We start from the raw sequence: 26,792 nt of genomic DNA on the forward strand, positions 1-26,792 counted from the left end.
GTTGCCCATCTGCTGCTCCACAACTCTGGTTTCCAGCTATGTTCCTTGGCTGGATATTTAAAGTATATCCTTTCTGTAACGCGGAGCGTTTCAGTGAAACATATATTTGGTTGCAATCCTGCATCCGGCAGCTCGTGGTTTCATGTTTTCTTAAACTGAAAATGGGCAAATCGATTTGCAAAACCCTGGTTCAGTGGCCACATCAGTGAAGCTTATCTACTGGACGAGAGCCTTGCGAGCTGCCTCCTTCCTGCTGGCATCTTCTGCATCTCCTTTTGATTTGTAGGCACAGTGACGTATGTGTAGGGAAGGTGACCTGACGGACGGACGGACTAGTCTAGAGTGAAGAAGGAAAGGTTTGCACAGTGTAGGTAGGTGTCAGTTATTACAGTGGGGAAACAGCTAGGAAAGTGTAGTGGACGTGCAGTACCTAGGTTGACCATTAGAGGGCAAGGAGGAGTGTGAGCAAAGGACTTGACATCAGCTTAGGGATTAGGAAACCGTTGGTCATGGGGGGGCGGAGTTACAGGGAACCGGGAAAGATATAAATTTGAAGGAGGGTTCCAGAAAGTTCCAGTCCCCAGGGGGAGCTCAGGTGACAGGAGGACTACGACAGTTCATGCACTCTGAGGAGAACCAGACCAGGGGGACTGAAGGAGAGAGAACGTCAGGGGGTTGGTCCTGACAGGAAGAACCGCAGAAGAGACAAGACACTGGGTGTGGGACACCGTATTGGACACGACGGCTGATCAGTGGAAGTGCTGTTGGTTTACGGGCCTAAGGCGGCCACAGTGACGGACCTGTCAAGAGCGTCGACGAGTGAAGAGGGGACGGTGTATGAATACACATCCCCAGTATAGAGTACGGTGTGTGAGAAGCGGCCCTGGAAACGGAGGGCTGTGAGGTGAAGAAAGTGCGGTGTGCTCTGAGGCCATCAGGCGGACGGCGAGTGAAATAAACTTGGACCTGTTGCACCCAGAATCTGCCTCCATCTTGTCTCTGTTTTATCTCTGCGTGGTAAAGAGAGGGACCACCCCCCAGCTCGGCTCACCAACCCTACACTTGGCGTAGTCGGCAGGATCAACGCCGCTAATACGCCATCTTCTGCGGCAGGCCTGCCCTGGAGGATGGGGAGAGACTTGGCCAACGTTGCTTGGATTACAAATATCTGTGGATTACAAATCACCCACCTGTGGATTACAATTTTGGAGCGCTGTGGCGTATCTGCGTCACCGGCAGAAGATCCGGGGAGGTACCAGAATTGGTGCAAGATGGCGGTGAAGCTCCAGTGCAGAGGAGAGATCCAGGTGTTTGCTGTTGTTCCCAATGGACTGGGGCCCCCTCCTACGTACCCCGGAGACCAGCGTTGTGTCCTGGGAGGCCGATGCCCTCTCATACTTGACCCTGACAAGTGGGTGGAGAGGCCTGCCAATGCCCAACCCAGCAGAGGGAGTGGCACAGAGCAGAAGTTTGGCTGCGGCTGTCTGGCGCCATTCGAGTGCTGCCCACCGGACGGTATGAGACGCTGCGGGTGTCGAGGCATCGGCCGCCTGGAGTGGCAATGGCGGTGGGATATCGAGCTCCACCAGAAAGTGACATCTTCTGAGCCACGAGCAGGCAGCAGGATGGTGAGCTGGGAAGTGGAGCCTGTGCGAAATCAGCGGGAGCGGCCACCCAGAATACCGGCGGAGAATCCGCCCGCGGAGCCCCTAAGCCTGGAGGCTAGCCCCGTTGGACGGCAGGGTGAAGAGCAGAAGCTGTGGAAGGAGCCGCGTGATGACGTAACGGAGGCCGCGGCGCCAGGGAAGGTGAGAGATCCTCCGGCCCCGCCAGTGGCTCCGCAAGCGGCCCCCACCATTCGTCTGCAGCACGCGGCCGCTTGTGTACCCAAGAGGCCGGTCACAGGAGGCCCTTCCCTCTATGCTGAACTGAGCGGGGCCTCCATTCCAAGTCCTGAAACACCCCGCCCGGAGACGCCACGCACAGTGCCGCCGGAGCGGAGCCTGATCCTAGAGGGTGCTGTTGCGCTTCCCCTGCCACCAGCAACCTCATTTGTTAAAGCGGTCACTACTCCGGCCCCGGCTGAAATGTCGAGTGCGGCCTACCCTGCGGCCGCGGTTATGCCAGAGTTGGTACCGGCTGCGGCCTATTTGGAAGCCCCTGTGCCCCCACCCCCCGAAAACCCGGCTGCCCCCAATCGCCATTCGGCTCCAGCGGCTGCTGGGCTGCAGAAACCATCGGCTGCCTCTGCCCTGCCCTCTTCTTCGGTGGAGCCCCGCCCATCGGACTCTAGAGCCTGCGCTGTACCCTCCGTTTGGGTTGCGGAGGTTATTAAAGGGAAGAAGGCACAGGAGCAAGCGATTAGGAAACAGCTGCATGAAAAGGGAGAGGCAGGTATGGCGGCTAAGAGATCGAAGGGACGGTTGGTGTACACCAACGTGGCAAAAGGCTACGGTTTCATCCGAGATCAGACTGGCCAAAAGGTTTATGTTAACATGGCCTCCATATGTCACGGCCGGGCTCTGAAGGAGGGGGACTTGGTGTCATATTATAAAGAATACTGCCCCCGCGGATATTATGCGGTGGCAGTACTGGCGGAGCCCGAAGAATGTGAACCCCCGTAGAGAGGACTGTAGCGGACACCGCTTACACCCCGGGAGTTCCACGACTGTGGGACCCCTTGCTGCCGGCCACTAGGAAGTGGTTTGGACTTTCGAAGTTTTGTTGGAATGTTTTGTAAAATTATAAGGACAGTTTGCGTCCGGGTTAAAAAAAAAAAAAAAGGGGGTTTAATATAGAAGTTTGGGGTTTTTGTTTGTTTGTTGTATTAAGCCTGGCAAAACGGGGATGTTAAGAAGAGGGAGTGTCCATGTCCAAGGAAGGGGGGGGGGAGGAGAACATGTGATGTTTATTGTTATATGTTGGTTTTAAAAGCAAAAGAAAATGAAAAAAATGTTTTAAAAAAAAAATGGGTACTTGTGCTATTTTAAAATTGTTTGATGCATGATATGCAAAAGTAAAATGCAACAGGTCCGGGTAAGGGAAGGTCTGAGGGACCAACGGGAAGTGTGAGATCCGAAGAGGGGTCTATGTGTGAAGAGGGTCTGGGAGACCGAGACGCCGACCATGACATGTAAGTGAATTAAAGTTACAAGGGTGGACGATGTGAAGAGACAGCCATCCTAGGTCAGGTCCCTGACACCATGGACACCCCTGAAGGAGAAAGATAGACGCCGGCAATGATCTGGTAGGTGTGAGGCCTCGATCATGGCGTACCAGAGAGTGGAAGGTAACAGAAGGGGAGAGTAGGGGAAGGTACACGCCATAGGGAGAATATGGGTGTACCTAGCCCAGTGTGAAAGACGTTGTCATGTGGCGTGCACGCTGGGGAGTAGCAGTAGGCTACTCAGAGCATGGTGCTCCCAGTATGGTTCGGCCCCCCGCAGGTAGTGGGTTTGGCCCAACAGCTGGTCCGACAACAGAGTGTAGGTGAAGCTTCAGAGTGATGAAGGCAGGGATGATTGCCGAGGACGACAATGGACAAAGGAAGGAGAGTGTAGGGAAGGTTACCTGACGGACGGACGGACTAGTCAGAGTGAAGAAGGAAAGGTTTGCACAGTGTAGGTAGGTGTCAGTTATTACAGTGGGGAAATAGCTAGGAAAGTGTAGTGGACGTGTAGTACCTGGGTTGACCATTAGAGGGCAGGGAGGAGTGTGAGCAAAGGACTTGACATCAGCTTAGGGCTTAGGAAACCGTTGGTCATGGGGGGCGGAGTTACAGGGAACCGGGAAAGATATAAATTTGAAGGAGGGTTCCAGAAAGTTCCAGTCCCCAGGGGGAGCTCAGGTGACAGGAGGACTACGACAGTTCGTGCACTCTGAGGAGAACCAGACCAGGGCCGTGAGGTGAAGAAAGTGCGGTGTGCTCTGAGGCCGTCAGGCGGACGGCGATTGAAATAAACTTGGACCTGTTTCACCCAGAATCTGCCTCCATCTTGTCTCTGTTTTATCTCTGCGCGGTAAAGAGAGGGACCACCCTCCAGCTCGGCTCACCGACCCTACATATGCGTGATATCAAGCTGGATCAACTCATTAGAAGGGATGACCATGAGCCACTGGTATGGCTGGTGAACCAGGGTCCTGTGTATCGATTCTTTCAATCCCATTTTTACTCTTTTCCTACACCTCCTTTTATTATATTTTGGAGACAAGTCTGGAGACGCTGCAGCCATGGTAGCATGTTTTGACCACCAAGTCCGCTCACAGTAGCTCAGTAACATGCGGCCTGAGGTTGTCGTGTTGAAAATTGGCTCATAGGACACTTTGGAGAAATGACCACACCACTGGTGCAGAACCTTCCTCAGACGACCATTAATAACCTCAGTGATAGCAACCGAGGCTGGAGGTGCCAGGATTTCTGCACGTGGCTCAGATTCCAGTCTGAAGAAATCAAAACGTTTTGAAAATGTTGGTTCTATATTTTCATCATTTGTAGATCAATGATTTGTTTCCATCGTGTGATTTTAATGATTCCAAGACTTCTCCTTCACGGTGTTGCAGTTTGAGAGCTTCAGAGTGTAAAAATAATCATTTTTTTTAATCTGCCGCCTGTTTCTCATACTCCACACTCAATCCTATGCTCCTTTTATTTCTTACTAATGTACAGTATATATTAAGTACAAACCTCAAACATATTTCCTGAATAGCAGCATCTCATCCACCGAGCGTCTTTACTGATTCATTTATTTTTTCTTGCTGTGCCATTAATAAATAATAGACCCATTTCCATGTTTCGTTCCTATCTCCCAAGGACTTGCCTTCTCGACTAATCAATATGGTTGGTTTTGTAATGATTTGCGGGAAACATCGGCAATTGGAAGCTGATTTTCTCCCTCGGCCTCCTCTGCTCATGCGATGAATAAACATGATTGATGGACACAACTAGTAATGGAACGAATGGAGCAAAATAAGAGATAAAATAATAAAAGATAAAGCATTCACACCCATCATCAGAATAAGAGAGAGCATGAACGGCAGTCGGGATTGTACTCTACCTGGCAGCAAAATAATGGATCTTTTCTATTAATCATGTGACATAATAAGATCTACTCCATATAATTGAAGCATTTTGCACAAGGACTGGAAATGTCTAAAAATGATAATCTTTCTGGAGCAGCTTTACTTAGAACTTTGCGTTGTGTCTCTCCTTATTCCTCTTGAAAATGTATGAAAAAATTGACAACTTTGTGTTACCAGTTGACAGTGTGTCATTACAAACTTAAGAGCTGTCTAATCAGACCCAGACTCTTCGTAGAGGTGTTTCGCTTTTTGAAAACACCTCTTTACTCACCCTTCCCTGGTCCAGTGCTGTCATGCTTTGACGGTCTTTGGTAAGGAAGGGGGGCCTCAAACTGTCCCTGGAACTGGGTCCCTAACTATCCCTGTCCCGGGGGTACTCTTGAAGGCAGAGAAGCCCAAGTCTCTGACCTTACTATGCTCTTACTGAATCCTGATCTATCACTTACCCCATCCAATGAGGCATGGGACAGAAATAAAAGGTAAACAAGACACAAAGTCAAAACAGGGATAACCGAAAGCAACAAACAGACAAACACTCACCAAAGGCGGAGAGGTATATAGGGAAAGATAGGAATGTACCAACCAAATGGGAATAGGACAATTAGGAAAACATACACCCTAAAAAGCACACAACAATCACCAGTAGCAATGATCTCCAATTCAGCACAGTGTCTCCAAAGAGCTAGGAAACAAAGCTTTCACTGGCAAGGCAGAGAAGGTCTGGCCAGGTTTTATAGGGAGAGGTAATGACCATATCAGACGCAGCTGAAATGGAGCTACAAGTTTCTGTTCAGCACAGAAAGGGGTAATTAACCTCTTCAGTACCAAAGAAAACTATTCCATTTAATGTAGGACACAAACACATAGTATAAATGGAATATCTGTGATTTACAATACATAGTGATCTTCTAACCCCAGATCTCTGAGGAGAACGTGACACACTCGTGACAAGTGCTAAGTCTCAGATGTTGCTCCCAGCATCTGCAGTGCAGATGTCAAATTGAAAATAAAAAGTAAAAGAAACATTTTTTAAAAATATGAAAAACCCCCCACAAAAGTTCAAATAACCCCCTTTTACCTAATTGAAAATAAAACAATAAAAAGTACACATATTTGGCATCGCTGCATTGAGAAACGCCAAATCTATCAAAATATAAAATAAATTAATTTAATAGGTAACGAGAAAAAAAAAATCAAAACTCCAGAATTATGTTTTTTTGCAATAAAGCACAATAAGAGGCAATCAAAGCAACACAACTACCTCAAAATGGTATCAACAAAAACATCAGCTCAGGGCGCAAAAAAATAGGCCCTCACTCAGCGCCTGATCCCAAAAAATGGAGATGCTACGGGTATCCGAAAATGATGATTGTCATGTCTGTTATGCCGCATGACTCCTGGAGCGGAGTGCACGTGCACTGAATTCTCATGCCCGTTATGTCTCGTGCTGCAAGATGCCTGGAGTGGTGTGCACACGCGCCTTACCTCATGGCTGCACGCCATTGCTAGGTAACCATCCATCTCTGCTCTGATTCTGCAATCCTCTGTATTCCTGGAACCCCTGATCATGTGACCGTTCCTATGTTCCAGCACTGTCTGATTCTGCAATCCTCTATGTAATCCTAGAACCCCTGATCATGTGACCTTCCCTATGGTTCAGCCCAGTCTGATCTAGCAACGCTCTCTATGATCCTGGAGGACCTGAACCGGAAGTCCTTCCCTGATCCTGACCCGGAAGTCCAGGTGCTATGGTGCTATATAAGACCACCCCTTCCTATGGTCGGGGCCTGAGTATCGTGTTGCTTCCCTGCATGGCTGCCTGGTCTGCTCGGTCGCTCCCTATATTCTGTGCCCCTGCACTCTGCTCTGTCGTGCGTCTCGGCACACGCTCTGTGCTTGTACTTTGCCTCTTGTCTCATGCCATGTCTTGTGTTGTCTCTCGTGCCATGTTTGTCCTTGCCTTGCTTTGCCTTGTAGTACTTCCGCTGTTCTCTGCCTTAGCCTGTTTTCGCCATGTTGTGTCCTTGCTCCGCCTTGCCTGTTTCGCCATGTCTGGTCATTGCTATTTTGAGCCTTGTAGTACTTCTCATGTTTCTTGTCTCTGCCTGGTTTTCCGTACTCTGCCCTATGGTGCTCTCTTGCACATTTCCATGTCTAGTCTCAAGGTCCTGCCTTGACCCGGCTCTGGGCTTCGGCCTACGTTCCACTGCTAGCTCTGTTCTCGCTCCGACTTGGCTCTATGTTTCTGCCTACGTTCCGCTCCTGTTCCGTACCTTGTCTTGCCTTGTTTCTCGCCTAGCCTTGCCTTGTTTCTTCGTATGCCCTTTGCATGTGCCTGGCCTTCCTAGCCTCCTGCTTGTGCCTCAGCCGTGCCCGCCCTAGCCGTGCCCGCCTGCTTGTGCCTCAGCCGTGTTCGTCGGTCAGTGACAGCTGTGTCGCCTGCTATGCCCCAGTCGGGTTCGCTGGAGTCTTACCCGCCTGTTTTTGCTGCAGCCCGTCCAGCTAGCCAGTGCCCCAGCCATGCTCTCTGTGCTTCCTTGCACTCACGCTGTCTCTGCACTGTGTTTGCGTGCTCCTCTCTTAGCATGCGCAGGCCCTCGCCTGCCCCGTGGCATAACTCCCCGTGCTTCTGTAAAAGTACGCGCAGGTCTTGCCTTGTACCCTGTCATGCCTTCTCGCACGTACAAGTCCTTGCCTGTACTCTGTTCCTGGCGTGTCCTCTGCATGCGCAGGACTCTGCTTTTAACCCTGACCCTGGCGTGACTCTCTGCACTCGCAGGACTCTGCCTTGAACCCTGACCCCGGTGTGCCCTCTGCACGCACAGGACTTTGCCTTGAACCCTGACCCTGGTGTGCCCTCTGCACGCGCAGGACTCTGCCTTGAACCCTGACCCTGGCGTGCCCTCTGCACGTGCAGGACTCTGCCTTGAACCCTGACCCTGGCGTGTCTCTCTGCACGCGCAGGACTCTGCCTTGTACCTTGTGCCTTGGCGTGTCTCTACACATGCACCCTGTCTTGTTTGTTGAACTTGGAACCCTGGCGTGTCCCCTACACATGCACCTTGCCTTGCACCTTGCTTTGAACCCTGGCGTGTCCCCTGCACACACACCCTGCCTTACACCTTGCCCTGGACCCTGGTGTGCCCCTAGCACACACCCTGCCTGGAATCCTGCCTTGGACCTCGACGTGTTCCCTAACACGCACCATGCCTGGATATCTGTTGTGCCTCCTTGCCTGTACCCTGGTTTGCCGGATGCCCGGATCCTGCCGATCACCATTAGAGCTCCGGAACCTGATGACCCTGTTGATCGTTGCCTGCTGTCCGGAGTCCGATGTCATTGAGACCCAGGCGTGCCACCTGGCACCTACCATGCCATGGACCTTGCCGTGCCATGCACGCACCTTGCCGTGTTTGCTTGTTATCACGTTTTTGCACTGAATGTTTTCCTGAAGTTGTCTTAATGAAGATACCTTGAACTTACGTCTTGTCTTGTCTTGCTTCCTGCTCGTCCTTGTTGTCAGACACTTGTACCTAGTGTCTACCTGAGCCGGCCGTCTGGTGCCAGCAGTCGTGGTGGCTCTTCCCCTTGGTCTTGCCCCTGACACTCCCTGTATAGGGGGTGGTTCCTCACAAGATCTGCTCGCCCTAGGAGGGTGGGTGCCACGACCCAGAGGGTCCACTCTAAAGAAAAAGTCGACTCAGCGTAAGCTGACCTCGTCACAGATGAAATAAGCAAGCAAACTTTTTTTGTTTGGTTACAAATTTTGGAATTTTTTTTTCACCACTTAAATTAAAAAGCTATACATGTTTGTTATCTGCGAACTCATACTGACTTGGGGAATCACATTGCCAGGTCATATTTTTTCGCAATGAAAAACCTCAAAAACAATTGTGGAATTGCACATTTTTTTGCAATTTCACTACACTTAGAAGTTTTTTCCCGCTCTCCAGTACACTATAAGGTAAAATGAATGGTGTAGTTCAAAAGTACAACTCGTCCTGCAAAAAACAAGCCTTCTTACTATATAGGCTATATAGGAAAATAAAAAAAAGTTATGCTCTTGGAAGACAGGGAGGAAAAAACAAGAACGCAAAAATGGAAAATCGCAAAGTCATGAAGAGGTTGAGGTCCAATGTAGGATGTGTATTAATGCATTCTGGCCATTGCTAGGTCTCTCCTTGGTGGAAACATAGTGTTTGACAAGTGTGAGCAGCTTTTTACTATTGAGGCCGCCTATGCGGCCTCAATAGTAAAAGATAGAATGTTAAAAATGATAAAAAAATAAAAAAATCGGGGTATATTTACCTTCCGACGTCCCGCGCTGCCATCCCGGGCCACAGCGTTCCCAGTAATGCCTTGCGAGACCTGTGATGACGTAGTCTCGCGTTGCTATAGCGATCTCGCGAGACCGCTAGAGTCACGCGAGACTACGTCATCACTGGACCTTGCCGCAAGGCATTACTGGGAACACTGTGGCCGGGAATGCAGCGCGGGATGTCGGAAGGTAAATTTACCCCAATTTTTTATTTTTTATTCTTTTTTTACAGGGGTATGGTACCCAGGGCCTGGAGGACAGTCTTCTCTCCTCCACACCTTGGGTACCAACCGCACATGAGACGCTTAACTTCCCGCATGGTGGGCATAGCCACATGCGGGAAGTAAGCGATTCTCATTCATTCCTATGGGTGCGGAATCGCGGCAATTCTTTGCGATTCCGCACTAAAGAAGGAGCATGCTGCGATTTTTTCCGCGATGCGTTTCTGCCGCGGAAAAAAGCGCAGCATTAGCACAGCATGTGCGGAATGCCATAGGAATGCATGGGGGGCGTTCTGTACACGATTTTTAAACGTTTTCGTGCTGAAAATCGCAGCAAAAACGCTTAAAAATCGCATCGTGGGCACATAGCCTAAAAGGGTTTTCTCATTTTATAAAGTGAAGGCTATGTGCCTTCGATATACAGACGCTTTATGATTGATGGGGTCTGACCTTTGGGAACTGCCGCATTGCCCTATTCTGGGAGTGAGTGGTGATGTTTATTGATGTCACATGTGCTATAAAAGAAAGAGCTTAATAAATTACAAAACATTTTTGTATCCCTGATCACAGCAACATGGATATGAAATTTCTGGTATTGAAAGGTAACTTCACATCTCAGAGAGAGACGTGTTTGGGAGTATAAATTTATGACGACCTTTGACACTCTCAGTGCTGGAATGAATGTGTCGCATGGATTTATGTCTTTTTACATCAATTAAGGAATTTGCTTTCAAGACCTTGTGGAGCCATCACAACACACTAGGAGACCCCAATCAGAGGACTATAAAACATCCGGACTCCTTATCTATGAACTGGTCCAATATTTATGTTTCTCCCTCTCCCATATTGATAGTTCTGCTTCACGTCACTTGTCTTATCTATTGCATTTTTTCTGTGTGTATTGTGCATAAATATGTGACTCTTCAGATTTTGTATTAGTCTTTGCCTGAAGAAGAGACCTGAGTAGTCTCGAAAGCTTGCAATGTGTTACCATCTTTTCAGTTAGCCATTAAAAGGTATCAACTAGAGTTGAGCGAAACGGGTCGAAAAAATTCAAAAGTCTCCGACTTTTGGCAAAGTCGGGTTTCATGAAACGAAACCCGACCCTAGGATGAGGTCGGCCACGAGGTCGGCGACTTACGCGCCAAAGTCGCGTTTCAAAAGTTTGTTTTGCGCTCTTTTTCAGCCAATCAGGATCCACGGACACTGTGGGCAACGTGATGACATAGGCACGGGTCACCACCATCTTTCAGAAGGGCATGCAAGTGATTGGCTTGCTTTGGTGGGCGTCACAGGGGGTATAAAAGGGCGTGCACGCCGACCGCCATCTTACTTCTGCCGATCTTAGTATAGGGAGAGGTTGCTGCTGATTCTGTAGGGAGAGCGTTAGGCAGGGAAGAAGACAAAAAAACTGCTTCTGCTGCTAGCGATTTGGCCTGCACAACACACCAGTCACTGTGTGTGCAGTGCAAGGGGAGGCTATATAGTGGTGTATCAGTGGTGTTGGTTGTTGGACTGCCTTCTAAGGCTTCCTGACATTCCTGCATTGCTGTTTACCCACTGCTCCGCAAACTGCTTTTTTAAAAGCAATCCCAATTTTTTTTTTTTTGTCCTGCTGAAAAGAAAAAAAAACTGCTTCTGCTGCTAGCAATTTGGCCTGCACAACACACCAGTCACTGTGTGTGCAGTGCAAGGGGAGGCTATATAGTGGTGTATCAGTGGTGTTGGTTGTTGGGCTGCCTTCTAAGGCTTCCTGACATTCCTGCATTGCTGTTTACCCACTGCTCCGCAAACTGCTTTTTTAAAAGCAATCCAATCTCCCTTATCCTCTAGTCACTTTTGTCACAGCTGTGCCATCGAGCCTGTCACATAGCGCTCAGATATTCATTGGGCCTCACACAATCCAAAAGTGTCCAGTGTCCAAAAGTGTGTGCAGAGATTCAAAATCTCCCTTATCCTCTAGTCACTTTGGTCACAGCTGTGCCATCGAGCCTGTCACATAGCGCTCAGATATCAGTGGGCCTCACACAATCCAAAAGTGTCCATCCAGTGTCCAAAAGTGTGTGCAGAGATTCAAAATCTCCCTTATCCTCTAGTCACTTTGGTCACAGCTGTGCCATCGAGCCTGTCACATAGCGCTCAGATATTCATTGGGCCTCACACAATCCAAAAGTGTCCAGTGTCCAAAAGTGTGTGCATAGATTCAAAATCTCCCTTATCCTCTAGTCACTTTGGTCACAGCTGTGCCATCGAGCCTGTCACATAGCGCTCAGATATCAGTGGGCCTCACACAATCCAAAAGTGTCCAGTGTCCAAAAGTGTGTGCAGAGATTCAAAATCTCCCTTATCCTCTAGTCACTTTGGTCACAGCTGTGCCATCGAGCCTGTCACATAGCGCTCAGATATCAGTGGGCCTCACACAATCCAAAAGTGTCCAGTGTCCAAAAGTGTGTGCAGAGATTCAAAATCTCCCTTATCCTCTAGTCACTTTGGTCACAGCTGTGCCATCGAGCCTGTCACATAGCGCTCAGATATCAGTGGGCCTCACACAATCCAAAAGTGTCCATCCAGTGTCCAAAAGTGTGTGCAGAGATTCAAAATCTCCCTTATCCTCTAGTCACTTTTGTCACAGCTGTGCCATCGAGCCTGTCACATAGCGCTCAGATATTCATTGGGCCTCACACAATCCAAAAGTGTCCAGTGTCCAAAAGTGTGTGCAGAGATTCAAAATCTCCCTTATCCTCTAGTCACTTTTGTCACAGCTGTGCCATCGAGCCTGTCACATAGCGCTCAGATATTCATTGGGCCTCACAATCCAAAAGTGTCCAGTGTCCAAAAGTGTGTGCAGAGATTCAAAATCTCCCTTATCCTCTAGTCACTTTGGTCACAGCTGTGCCATCGAGCCTGTCACATAGCGCTCAGATATCAGTGGGCCTCACACAATCCAAAAGTGTCCATCCAGTGTCCAAAAGTGTGTGCAGAGATTCAAAATCTCCCTTATCCTCTAGTCACTTTGGTCACAGCTGTTCCATCGAGCCTGTCACATAGCGCTCAGATATTCATTGGGCCTCACACAATCCAAAAGTGTCCATTGTCCAAAAGTGTGTGCAGAGATTCAAAATCTCCCTTATCCTCTAGTCACTTTGGTCACAGCTGTGCCATCGAGCCTGTCACATAGCGCTCAGATATCAGTGGGCCTCACACAATCCAAAAGTGTCCAGTGTCCAAAAGTGTGTGCAGAGATTCAAAATCTCCCTTATCCTCTAGTCACTTTGGTCACAGCTGTGCCATCGAGCCTGTCACATAGCGCTCAGATATCAGTGGGCCTCACACAATGCAAAAGTGTCCAGTGTCCAAAAGTGTGTGCAGAGATTCAAAATCTCACTTATCCTCTAGTCACTTTGGTCACAGCTGTGCCATCGAGCCTGTCACATAGCGCTCAGATATTCATTGGGCCTCACACAATCCAAAAGTGTCCAGTGTCCAAAAGTGTGTGCAGAGATTCAAAATCTCCCTTATCCTCTAGTCACTTTGGTCACAGCTGAGCCATCGAGCCTGTCACATAGCGCTCAGATATCAGTGGGCCTCACACAATCCAAAAGTGTCCAGTGTCCAAAAGTGTGTGCAGAGATTCAAAATCTCCCTTATCCTCTAGTCACTTTGGTCACAGCTGTGCCATCGAGCCTGTCACATAGCGCTCAGATATCAGTGGGCCTCACACAATCCAAAAGTGTCCAGTGTCCAAAAGTGTGTGCAGAGATTCAAAATCTCCCTTATCCTCTAGTCACTTTGGTCACAGCTGAGCCATCGAGCCTGTCACATAGCGCTCAGATATCAGTGGGCCTCACACAATCCAAAAGTGTCCAGTGTCCAAAAGTGTGTGCAGAGATTCAAAATCTCCCTTATCCTCTAGTCACTTTGGTCACAGCTGAGCCATCGAGCCTGTCACATAGCGCTCAGATATCAGTGGGCCTCACACAATCCAAAAGTGTCCATCCAGTGTCCAAAAGTGTGTGCAGAGATTCAAAATCTCCCTTATCCTCTAGTCACTTTTGTCACAGCTGTGCCATCGAGCCTGTCACATAGCGCTCAGATATTCATTGGGCCTCACACAATCCAAAAGTGTCCAGTGTCCAAAAGTGTGTGCAGAGATTCAAAATCTCCCTTATCCTCTAGTCACTTTTGTCACAGCTGTGCCATCGAGCCTGTCACATAGCGCTCAGATATTCATTGGGCCTCACACAATCCAAAAGTGTCCAGTGTCCAAAAGTGTGTGCAGAGATTCAAAATCTCCCTTATCCTCTAGTCACTTTGGTCACAGCTGTGCCATCGAGCCTGTCACATAGCGCTCAGATATCAGTGGGCCTCACACAATCCAAAAGTGTCCATCCAGTGTCCAAAAGTGTGTGCAGAGATTCAAAATCTCCCTTATCCTCTAGTCACTTTGGTCACAGCTGTTCCATCGAGCCTGTCACATAGCGCTCAGATATTCATTGGGCCTCACACAATCCAAAAGTGTCCATTGTCCAAAAGTGTGTGCAGAGATTCAAAATCTCCCTTATCCTCTAGTCACTTTGGTCACAGCTGTGCCATCGAGCCTGTCACATAGCGCTCAGATATCAGTGGGCCTCACACAATCCAAAAGTGTCCAGTGTCCAAAAGTGTGTGCAGAGATTCAAAATCTCCCTTATCCTCTAGTCACTTTGGTCACAGCTGTGCCATCGAGCCTGTCACATAGCGCTCAGATATCAGTGGGCCTCACACAATGCAAAAGTGTCCAGTGTCCAAAAGTGTGTGCAGAGATTCAAAATCTCACTTATCCTCTAGTCACTTTGGTCACAGCTGTGCCATCGAGCCTGTCACATAGCGCTCAGATATTCATTGGGCCTCACACAATCCAAAAGTGTCCAGTGTCCAAAAGTGTGTGCAGAGATTCAAAATCTCCCTTATCCTCTAGTCACTTTGGTCACAGCTGAGCCATCGAGCCTGTCACATAGCGCTCAGATATCAGTGGGCCTCACACAATCCAAAAGTGTCCAGTGTCCAAAAGTGTGTGCAGAGATTCAAAATCTCCCTTATCCTCTAGTCACTTTGGTCACAGCTGTGCCATCGAGCCTGTCACATAGCGCTCAGATATCAGTGGGCCTCACACAATCCAAAAGTGTCCAGTGTCCAAAAGTGTGTGCAGAGATTCAAAATCTCCCTTATCCTCTAGTCACTTTTGTCACAGCTGTGCCATCGAGCCTGTCACATAGCGCTCAGATATTCATTGGGCCTCACACAATCCAAAAGTGTCCAGTGTCCAAAAGTGTGTGCAGAGATTCAAAATCTCCCTTATCCTCTAGTCACTTTGGTCACAGCTGTGCCATCGAGCCTGTCACATAGAGCTCAGATATTCATTGGGCCTCACACAATCCAAAAGTGTCCAGTGTCCAAAAGTGTGTGCAGAGATTCAAAATCTCCCTTATCCTCTAGTCACTTTGGTCACAGCTGTGCCATCGAGCCTGTCACATAGCGCTCAGATATCAGTGGGCCTCACACAATCCAAAAGTGTCCAGTGTCCAAAAGTGTCTGCAGAAATTCAAAATCTCCCCTGTCGTATAGACACCTTGTACCTTGTTTTACATTACTATATAGTTTGTTGGATTTTGTCTACATTTCTACCAAAAATGAGGAAGGTTGGTGGAAGAGGCCGTGGAATTGGGCGGGGGTTGGCAGCTGGTAATGATGGTGTTGGTGGTGGATCTGATGGTAGTGGCAAGAGCAAAATAGGACCGAATGCAGGAGGTGCTGACCCTGCGTCATCCTCTGGCTACATAAGGCCTCGAACGCTTAGTTTTCTAGGAGTTGGCAAACCGCTTTTAAAGCCAGAGCATCAGGAAAAAGTTTTGTCTTACATTGCTGACTCAGCCTCCAGCTCTATCGCCTCCTCTTCTTCAGTTGTAAAAAGTAAAAGCACTGAGTCGTCATTGGAGGCTCATGTTCATGAACCACACCTTTCCTTGTGTCCTTCACCCCAACCAAGATTGAAGGATGACGCAGGCCATACTACTGATTACTCCATGGAGCTGTTTTCACATACCATGCCTGGATTATCAAGTGAAATGGTGAATTACCCAGGCCAAGATGAATCTGACATGGAGTGCACTGATGCACAGCCGCTGATGGATGATTCTGCTGGTACATTCACTCAGAGCACTACATTGTCCTCGCAGTGTACAGAGCCAGATTCTGACCCTGATGAGACTCAGGTGCCCCTTCCCGCACACTATACCACCATACACGGTGACACAGAGGAAGGTGCACATGACATAGAAGAGGAGGTGATGGATGACCCAGTTGTTGACCCAGATTGGCATCCATTGGGGGAAGAGGGTGCTGCTTCCAATAGCTCAGATGAGGAGCATCCACAGCAGACATCGACATCGCAACAGCTGTTATCTGGCAGGCCCGGAGCACTCCAAAGACAGGTTCCAAACATCAAAAGAGTTGCTGGACAGCTTGTCCAGAGGGTCAAAAGATCACAGCGTGCTAGGCCGCAAAATGTCTGCCAAAGTAGGAAGAGTGCAGTGTGGCACTTTTTTGAACAAAATCCTCATGATCAGGCCAAGGTTATCTGTAAGAAGTGCGCAAAGACCTTTAGCCGAGGGAAAAATCTGAAAAATTTGAATACCAGTTGCATGCTTAGACATTTAACCAGCATGCACTTGCAAGTGTGGACACAACACCAAACCTCAAGTGCCACATGTGCAACTGATCACAACGAAGGTAGTCAGCAACGCTACATTGTTTCCCCCACTGTAAGCCCACCGGTTAGCACAGCAGCAAATGTTGAGGTGTCGTTGCAAGACCACAGCAGTCAGGGAATCCCACTGTTATATCAACGAAAGACTGATTCTAGGCCATCAGAAAGAACACCAACTCCATCACCATCATCAACCCTCTCTCAGTTCGCCCTGTCCACCGCTACTTCCACCATATGCAGCTCTCAAGTCCAGCTCACCCTCCCAGACACTATGAGTAGGTCAAGAAAGTACTCAGTCTCTCATCCGCGTACACTGGGTTTGAACGCCCACATTGCCAAACTAATCTCGTTTGAGATGATGCCCTTTCGGTTGGTGGAAAGCACAGCTTTCCGCGAACTCATGGCCTATGCAGTACCACGCTATGACCTACCCAGTCGCCACTTCTTCTCTCGCAAAGCCATCCCAGCCCTCCACCATCATGTGAAAGACCGCATTGTCCATGCACTCAAGCAGTCAGTGAGCGGAAAGGTGCACCTCACAACTGATGCATGGTCCAGTCGACATGGCCAGGGCCGTTACGTGTCCATCACTGCACACTGGGTTAATGTGGTGGATGCAGGGTCCACAGGGGACAGCGGTGGTGGGACAGTGCTGCCTAGCCCACGGTATAGGAAACAGTTGGCTGTAGGCGTTCGACCCTCCTCCTCCTCCTCCTCCTCCAGAAGCGAAAGCTCGTCCACAGAGCGCAGTCGTACGAGCACTCCATCTGCAGCTGCCACTGTTGCACACGATGTGTCCCCCTATCGAGCAGCTAGTGGAAAGCGTCAGCAGGCTGTGTTGCAGATGATGTGTTTGGGCGACAGACACACCGCCGAGGTGCTGGCCGAGTACTTGAAGCGACAAACTGAGTCATGGCTGGGCAGTGTACATCTTGAGGCAGGCAAGGTAGTTAGTGATAACGGCCGTAATTTTGTGGCAGCCATAGCCCTTTCAAAACTCAGCCACATACCTTGCTTGGCTCACACCTTGAACCTGGTGGTGCAGTGCTTCCTCAAAAATTATCCGGAGTTAACAGCCCTGCTCCAGAAGGTGCGAAGACTGTGCGCGCACATCCGCCGGTCGCCTGTAAACTCCGTTCGTATGCAGAAGCTGCAGCGATTGCTCCACCTTCCCAACCACCGCCTCATTATCGACATTGCAACAAGGTGGAACTCCACCCTGCACATGGTGGAGCGGCTGTGCGAGCAGAGGCAGGCCATAATGCATTTGTGGGAGGATACACGGCCAGGCACTTTGAGAGCAGACATGGAGTTGACAGGTGTGCAGTGGTCGAAGCTGAAAGACCTTTGTAAAGTCCTTCAGTGTTTTGAGGAATGCACACGGCTGGTAAGCGCAGACGACGCCATCCTAAGCATGAGCATCCCACTTATGCGTCTGCTCATGCAAACTTTGACGCACCTTAAGGAGCAGGCGTCTGCAGCCAATGTTGATGAGGAGGAAGAGGAGGAGGGAATCCTTGATGACATTCAGCCATTGTCTGCTCAGGACCTCTCCTGGACGAGGTGGAGGAAGAAGAGGAGGAGGATGATGATGGGGATGATTACTTAGGGGAGGAGGATGCATCTCGTGGGGCAAGTGAAAATGTTGGCGTGGCAAGGTCTGGTACAGGGTTTGTGCGTGACTGGAGGGATGTGGATTTGCCAGAAAGTGCTCCTCCACCCAGCACTCGCAGTGCATCATTGACACCGGGAACATTGGCCCACATGTCATATTATGCCTTGCGGATCCTAAAAAGGGACCCCCGCATTGCCAAAATGATGAACGATGACGACTACTGGTTGGCCAGCATCCTGGATCCACGCTATAAAGGCAAATTACAAAACATCATGCCACAGGAGAACCTTGACCTAATATTGGCTAATAAACAAGCAACTCTGGTAAATCGGTTGCTTGAGGCATTCCCAGCACACAGCAGCGGTGATGGTTCTCACACGAGCTGTACGGGCCGGGGGCAGCTTGGCAGAGGTGTTCGTGGTGCACACAGCAGAAGTGGCGTTGGAGACAGGGGTTTCATGACAATGCTGTGGACTGATTTTTCAAATACCGCTCACACAACTGGTAATACTGCATCGATGGAAAGTGACAGGAGACAGCAGTTGTCAACTATGGTTACAAACTACTTTTCCTCCCATATCGATGTTCTCCCACACAGGTCATTCCCCTTTGACTATTGGGCCGCTAAACTGGACACCTGGCCTGAATTGGCCCAATATGCCTTACAGGAGCTCGCTTGCCCAGCTGCAAGTGTGCTATCGGAAAGAGTCTTCAGTGCAGCTGGATCAATCCTGACAGAAAAAAGGACCCGTCTGTCAACCCAAAATGTGGATGATCTAACCTTCATTAAAATGAACCACGCATGGGTTTCCAAGGATTTTGTCCCACCTTCCCCTGATGACACATAGGGTGACAGAAAAATGGCTTGCTTTGGTCCACCTCTTCCTGGTACTTCACCTATTTCGCCTTTTGCATCAGCTGAATGTCCAACATCAACATATGCCACTTTCTAAAACTCCCTAACTGTGCTGCCTCCCCCCCCATGGCCGGGGTCACCACCTAGCGCACGACACCGTGCGAGTGCCGTTGCCCTGGACAGGTGGGTAGGCCGACTCTTGGGCGTGGGCACTGGCACAGGGTCCCTCATAGTGCAATCAAGTGTCTCTGACGGTGGTGGTGCACACCCGCCGACAGACACACCGCTGTACTATGAGGGGCCCAGTGCCAGTACCGACGCCCACGAGTGGGCCCCCCTTGCTTGGGCAGGGCCCCAGCATTTGCAATCTTTACCTCTCCCTGCTTCTCCACTGTGTAATCTGGGCCGTCAAATCCATACTGTGCCTGACACCGTCTGAGCCTGCCTCCTGAGACATATATTTTGAATGTGTACGCTATCCATACATGTTATCCGGGGATACGGTACCCTTTCTAACCTTTGTGCAATCACGTGCAATCCATACTGGGCCTAACACCATCTGAGCCTGCCTCCTGAGACATATATTTTGAATGTGTACGCTATCCATACATGTTATCTGGGGATACGGTACCCTTTCTAACCTTTGTGCAATCACGTGCAATCCATACTGGGCCTAACACCGTCTGAGCCTGCCTCCTGAGACATATATTTTGAATGTGTACGCTATCCATACATGTTATCTGGGGATACGGTACCCTTTCTAACCTTTGTGCAATCACGTGCAATCCATACTGGGCCTAACACCGTCTGAGCCTGCCTCCTGAGACATATATTTTGAATGTGTACGCTATCCATACATGTTATCTGGGGATACGGTACCCTTTCTAACCTTTGTGCAATCACGTGCAATCCATACTGGGCCTAACACCGTCTGAGCCTGCCTCCTGAGACATATATTTTGAATGTGTACGCTATCCATACATGTTATCTGGGGATACGGTACCCTTTCTAACCTTTGTGCAATCACGTGCAATCCATACTGGGCCTAACACCGTCTGAGCCTGCCTCCTGAGACATATATTTTGAATGTGTACGCTATCCATACATGTTATCTGGGGATACGGTACCCTTTCTAACCTTTGTGTAATCACGTGCAATCCATACTGGGCCTAACACCGTCTGAGCCTGCCTCCTGAGACATATATTTTGAATGTGTACGCTATCCATGCATGTTATCTGGGGATACGGTACCCTTTCTAACCTTTGTGCAATCACGTGCAATCCATACTGGGCCTAACACCGTCTGAGCCTGCCTCCTGAGACATATATTTTGAATGTGTACGCTATCCATACATGTTATCTGGGGATACGGTACCCTTTCTAACCTTTGTGCAATCACGTGCAATCCATACTGGGCCTAACACCGTCTGAGCCTGCCTCCTGAGACATATATTTTGAATGTGTAGCTATCCATACATGTTATCTGGGGATACGGGACCCTTTCTAACCTTTGTGCAATCACGTGCAATCCATACTGGGCCTAACACCGTCTGAGCCTGCCTCCTGAGACATATATTTTGAATGTGTACGCTATTCATACATGTTATCTGGGGATACGGTACCCTTTCTAACCTTTGTGCAATCACGTGCAATCCATACTGGGCCTAACACCATCTGAGCCTGCCTCCTGAGACATATATTTTGAATGTGTACGCTATCCATACATGTTATCTGGGGATACGGTACCCTTTCTAACCTTTGTGCAATCACGTGCAATCCATACTGGGCCTGACACCGTCTGAGCCTGCCTCCTGAGACATATATTTTGAATGTGTACGCTATCCATACATGTTATCCGGGGATACGGTACCCTTTCTAACCTTTGTGCAATCACGTGTAATCCATACTGGGCGTGAGAACGGCTGGCGAGCTGTTAAGCAAGCTACAGCACCTGTGGTTTGCACACGTAAGTTTTTCATTTTTTCAGGAATGACGGTTAGGCCTAATTCCAGAACTGCGGTTGACCTGCACTTACTGGGAAATCATTGTTCGCGGGTAATAATTGTAATCAGTGATCCCCATCACTAACGTTGTTCAGCGGGTTATCTGCACCTGTAAGCGACAAAGGCTGGCCTTTTCAGTGTAGCGCACATGCAGCCACGGACATGTAAGGGCATGACACACCAGTTATTGGCCAACTCATGTGCCAGAGCCTCACGTGTCCCTCTAGTAAGCCAGACTCGGACCGCGGGGCATGACGGAGTCTCGTTCGTTAACGGAATTAAGCTTGCAATGTGTGCATCTGTTCTGTAGCTGGCATGGTTGAGGTTTCCCAGGTGGAGTCGAATTTAACCGTAGGCTCCACTCCTGGTGGTGCCCTTCTGGACATTCCTTTAAGGTTCAGCTTTGCAACCATACTGCCCACGTAAAACAAACACTTTGCCTTCATGAACGCTGTTTGGAGGGTCATGACTCGTGGGAATAACGCCGCCCAATCAGTTAACCTGCTAGAGAGATCCTTCGTTGCTCCCAAGCATGACATCACACTCCCTAGGAAGAAGGTAATGCCACTGTGGCGACCGTACTCCTGGGGGCGACACAAGTGCACTGATGCCCAGCCACTGCTCGATGAATCTGCTGGTACATTGACCCAGACCACTACATTCCCCTCGCACGCTACACGACCTGAATCTGACCCTGATGAAACTCAGGTTACCCTTCCCATATACAGTTCCATCTTACACGGTGACAAAGAGGAAGCTGCAGATGAAAGTGCAGGTTCGGCCCACCCGCCATCAGACACACCACCGTACTATCAGGGGCCCTGTGCCAGTGCCGTCGCCAACGAGTGGGCCCCCCCTGCTTGCCCAGGATCACAGCACTTGCAAAGTTGAAATACTGTGCAGTGAGATGGAAGATGGGGACGACGAGGAGTCCAATCAAGTACAGGGATTCCCTAGCGAGGAGACTTATTTGATTGTTTTCAATGTTGGGACAGCAATTTGTGGGGAGCACTATACTCTGGAGAATGATAGATGGGGCCCACCATACACTGGAACATTCCAAAGGTGGACATCAGACACTGGAGCAGCATTTACAGGGCCCATTATACACTAGAGCATTAGAAATGGGGCCCATTATGTTTGGAGCATTATTTGGGCCCATAAGACAGTGGAGCTTCATCCATGGGGACCAACATATACTGTAGCATTATGTGGAGCTCATCATATACTGTTTCAAACATTATATGGGACCAATGATTCTGTATGGAGAAATAGATGGGCCTCGTCATGAGATGTAAAAAGTGAGGTATTTTTCATTGTACTATACCGCTATTTCTCTGCCGTATCGGAGCATGATGAGTTGTGGTATGTGTTAAAGGGGCGCTCTTTCGCCCAGGGCACATGAAAACCTGGAGCCAGCCCTCCCCCCCCACAGTCTGTAGCCAAATAACCCCCATTTTTCAGTGCGTAACTTGTATTATGAAGTTAATTAAGGTTGACAAGCTTAAGTAAGAAGAATTGATGCTTTTGGCATTCAAATGGGCACTGTAGGTGTGTTTCCTGTCCTCCTCTCACTGCCGACTTTTATTCCCCATTGACTTACATTGGGTTTCGTGTTTCGGGACGACCCCGACTTTTCCCTATAATCGGACGATCTTGCTCGACCCGACTTTTGGAAAAGTCGGGTTTCACGAAACGAAACGCGACCCAATAAAACCAAAAGTCGCTCAACTCTAGTATCAACCACTGAGGACTCTCAATTCTGAATATTTAGCTTAAAAAAAAAAACAGAACCAAATTTACTGTATATATACAGTAGCAGAACCAAGATCACTCTATATACACAGTAAAAGAACCAAGATCACTTTATATAAACAGTACCAGAACTATGAAGCCTTATATGTGTGACTGTACTAGCAAAAAAAAAAAGTAATCTAAGCACCAGGATACACAGTCAAGTTATCCCCATCCCCAATACCAAAATATGCAATAAGATAAAGATTTGCCTATTACTATCCAATAGGGCAATAACTAAGCCAATGGTAGAGATGTGCAAACCTTTGACAATTGAGTTTTATCAAAGTTTTACTCAAAAGTTGATTTGTGTTGATTGAATAAATTTGCTGTAAATTTTCTAGCTTGAGGCCTCCTATAAATCTTTCCAGCCCCTTTCAGGCTCCTTAACACAAACACAGCCTCAGTAATGTGAAAGTGACTTTCACATATCTGGCTATACATAATTGGATAGTAACCATTCTTCAATGCTCTGTTGTCACACGTTTTCTGTACAGTCTACTCCCTCATTCTATGACAAAGCTGCGACGTCCTCTCACTATCCAGATTCACTCCAAAATGGCAACTGCATTCCCAGCCTTTGCTTTTATACAGGCTGTGGAAGTCCCTCTTGATTGGCTGGGGCTGTACTATACTATTTGATGTGAAAGCTGTATGACGTGAAGGGGAAACCCGACTGGCTGTCTTCAAGGTCTTCTCTGCCTGGTACAATCTGTGTAACATGCCTTTTTTGGCAATTTGAACAAATTAAATCACAAATTTCCAAAAACTTCAATATGAATTAGATTTGCATAAGCTCATCTCTAGTCATAAGGCATCTTGTCTTTATATCATTATCATATTTGCAGATTCTGTGTGAAACCATCTATAATAATTTCATCATGTATTATTAAAAATATCAACATAAGAAGAGCTAGAAAAATATACTGTATATTGAAAACAGTGTTAAAGAGGGGGTGGACTAGCAGGTACAAACTGTGGAATTTACTTACCAGCAGTGTACATGCACCAGCGACCAGTGTGGCACAACGTGTCTATACCGTATTTATTGCAGAGTGTCCTGTTTCCAGTATAGAAAAATCACATGATACCAATCGTTCCAGTGAGACAGTATACATATCAGTTCCTAGTGTCTGATCACAGGAGTAATCATCCACAATGCTTTTTGCATAGCTACAGTACCACATCCAGGCCTACTATAAACATACGATGACAGAGTCAAGATTACTATGTGAATACAGTACAATAACCAAGCTTATTTCCTAAATACAGTACCAGAACAAAATGATGATGTTTCTACCAAGCATACTACATAAATACAGAACCAAGCTTGCTGTGTAGAAGCAGTACCATACTCAAGTTTACTGCGTATGTAACATATCAGAACAAAGCTTACTGGATAGATACAGTAACCAAACTAACAGAGCTTACTACATAAATACAGTAACAAAACTAATCTTACTACATTAAGAAGAAAAAAAGAACTGAAAGCAATACAATAGGAAATTCAATAGTCATTCGGCATTATTCACAACTGTATCACTAGAAGAATAAACTTGAATCACTTGAATTTCTCTGACTGCTGCTTACACTTCCTTTTGTTACCTGAATTGACGAGGTTTTCTGCATAAATATGCTACCAGAACCAAGCTTATTACATAGACATCAGAACAAAACACAGTTTACTGCATCAATAATTAGCTGAATCATGCCTAATGTATAGATACAGAACCAGAGCAAAACTTACTGCACCGATACAGCATCAGAACTGATATTATAGAATAGATACAGTACCAGAACAAAGCGTATTACATAGATACAGTAACATAACCATACATATGTGGATATAGTAACAGAACCAAGCTTGCTGCATAGATACAGTACAAGGCCTAAGTTTACAACATAAATACAGTACCAGAACCAACATCCTTAGATACAATAAAAGGACCCAGCTTACTTTAACAATATGATAACAGAACTCATCTTGCTGTATAAATACAGTACCAGAACTGGGTTTATTACATAGATACAGTAACAGAAGCATTATTATTACATAGATACAGTACCAGAATAAAGCTTACTACACACAGAGTAACAGAATAGAGAATACTGCATAGATTCAGCTGCAGAATAAAAACTTACTATAAAAATACAGCAATATACTATATAGCGCCAACATATTTTGCAGCACTTTACAATTCAGGGGGAACTTTAACAAACAGGATAAGATGTTACAGAGTAACACATAGTTCAACACATGCAAAATGAGTGATAGCCCTTACTCAAAAGCTTACAATCTGTAAGATAGATAGATACAGTTAGAGTATTGCATAGATACAGTAAGAGTAACAAACTTGCTATATAAATGTGATAACAGAACAAGCTTCCTGCATAGATACAGTACCAGGATTAAGTTTACTAAATACAGTAACAGAATCAGACTTATATACATACAGTACAATATTAGAATCAAGCTTACTAAATACGAATAGTCACAGAACCAAGCTTATTACATAGATGCAGTACCAGAATTAAGATTAAGGTTTAGATATGGTACCAGAATCACATTTATTGCATAGATACTGTATAGCACTAGAACCAAACTCACTGCATAGATAAAACACTAGAACCAAGCATACTGCATACATATAGCATCGGCACAAAACTTATAATATTATACCACAGATACAGTAATGTGTTATGAATGGGTCACCGAGGAGGAAAAATAAACAAGCTAAGTCACAGAAAACCAGAGAGGTTGGTAACTATGCAGATTGCAGACCCCTGATCCTAACCCCACAACTAGCAGCAGCCGTGGAGCGTTCCTACGATGAATCTAGATGCCTCGTCACAGCCGGAGGACTAAATAAGCCTAAAGCAAGAAAAGGGGAAAACTAACTGCCCCAGAGCAGACCCCAAAGGAATAGACAGCCCCCACACATGTATTGACGGTGAAACAAGATGAAAACACAAACACAGGCAGGAAAATAGGCTGAGCAAATGATGGGGCCCAAACTAACTAGAAAGGATAGGAAAGGAAAGACATTGTCTGCAATCTGCCCAAAAAACCCTACAAAAATAATGTCCAACACTTCTGATAACAAAATTAACCCTGAAGTCACTAGACTTCTCCCACTATATCAGCCCTCTGAAATATTCTGAGACAGAGCAAAAAAGAGGCCAATCTTATAAGGGACAAAAAGCAAATTGGCAAATACAGATAAATAAGAGTGGAAATTCAGCACAGACCCAGCCGAGGCTGGTTGACCACACAGAAAACTGAATAGACCAAAAAAATCAAGTGTGAACATTAGCAGAAACACTTAGCTTGAGATGACTGGAACCGAGCTGAAAACCAAGACCTGAAAAGCCAGAAGGAATCACCAGCACCAGAATAGGGCGTCGGCTGTCTTAAATCCAGTCTGAGATCCAGAGATCCAGTCTTTATCCTCATCATCAGGTGGCAGATCTCTACTAATTAAATCAACCTCACTACCTCCTGTTACCACCAGAGGGAGCCCGGAAGGAGAACTCACAACTGGTAGACCAGAAAATGAGTTCACAACAGTGATGGCTTAGTGTAAGGTAATACGTCTCAAGCACTGAAGCCCTACTCCATTATACCCTGAATAGCTCCAAAAACCTCCAAAAAACTACAGTTTTGGCTATATTTGTTTAATCCAAGAACTTATTATACTGGTTGAGGTGCAGGAGAGTACAGTGAGTGAGCGCCTTCCGTTAACTTTTATTATTATCACTTTCTAATCTGAGTTTTGCTCCTCTTCAGTCTTCATCATAAAACAGGTTGATACCTATGGTATGTCTGACAGGGTGCTCCGGTAAAGGAGGCTGAAAACAGGTTAACTCCCTGCTAAAATAGGTGACATGTCTTATTGAAGGTTGAGGTCTGAAATATATTGAAGAAATTAGCAAGTGGAGACTAAAAGAGACTATGACCCCCAACAGGAAACAACGAGGAGGTCAAGTTCCACCAAGTCACAGGTTGCAATAAGAAGAAGTGAATAAAACCTGGGCCAAATATCACCTGAGACCATCAAACATGCTGAAACAACCCCAGATGGGACCTAAACTGCTGAAAAATTCTAGACCAAGTATGATCTATCAACTAACTTGAGACCTTGGAAGAACCAACATCTTGAT

At 47.4% G+C, this 26,792-nt stretch overlaps 1 protein-coding gene across 1 annotated transcript in view; it reads right to left on the reverse strand.

Annotated features, from left to right (window-relative positions):
- Positions 1-26,792, reverse strand: part of ADAMTS12 (ADAM metallopeptidase with thrombospondin type 1 motif 12) — a 609,414-nt gene that overhangs the window by 359,738 nt on the left and 222,884 nt on the right. The window lies entirely within an intron of this gene.

The sequence above is a fragment of the Dendrobates tinctorius genome, unplaced genomic scaffold, assembly GCF_039654945.1.
Source record: "Dendrobates tinctorius isolate UK_male_01 unplaced genomic scaffold, ASM3965494v1 ptg000135l, whole genome shotgun sequence".
In the NCBI taxonomy this organism is placed as follows: domain Eukaryota; kingdom Metazoa; phylum Chordata; class Amphibia; order Anura; family Dendrobatidae; genus Dendrobates; species Dendrobates tinctorius.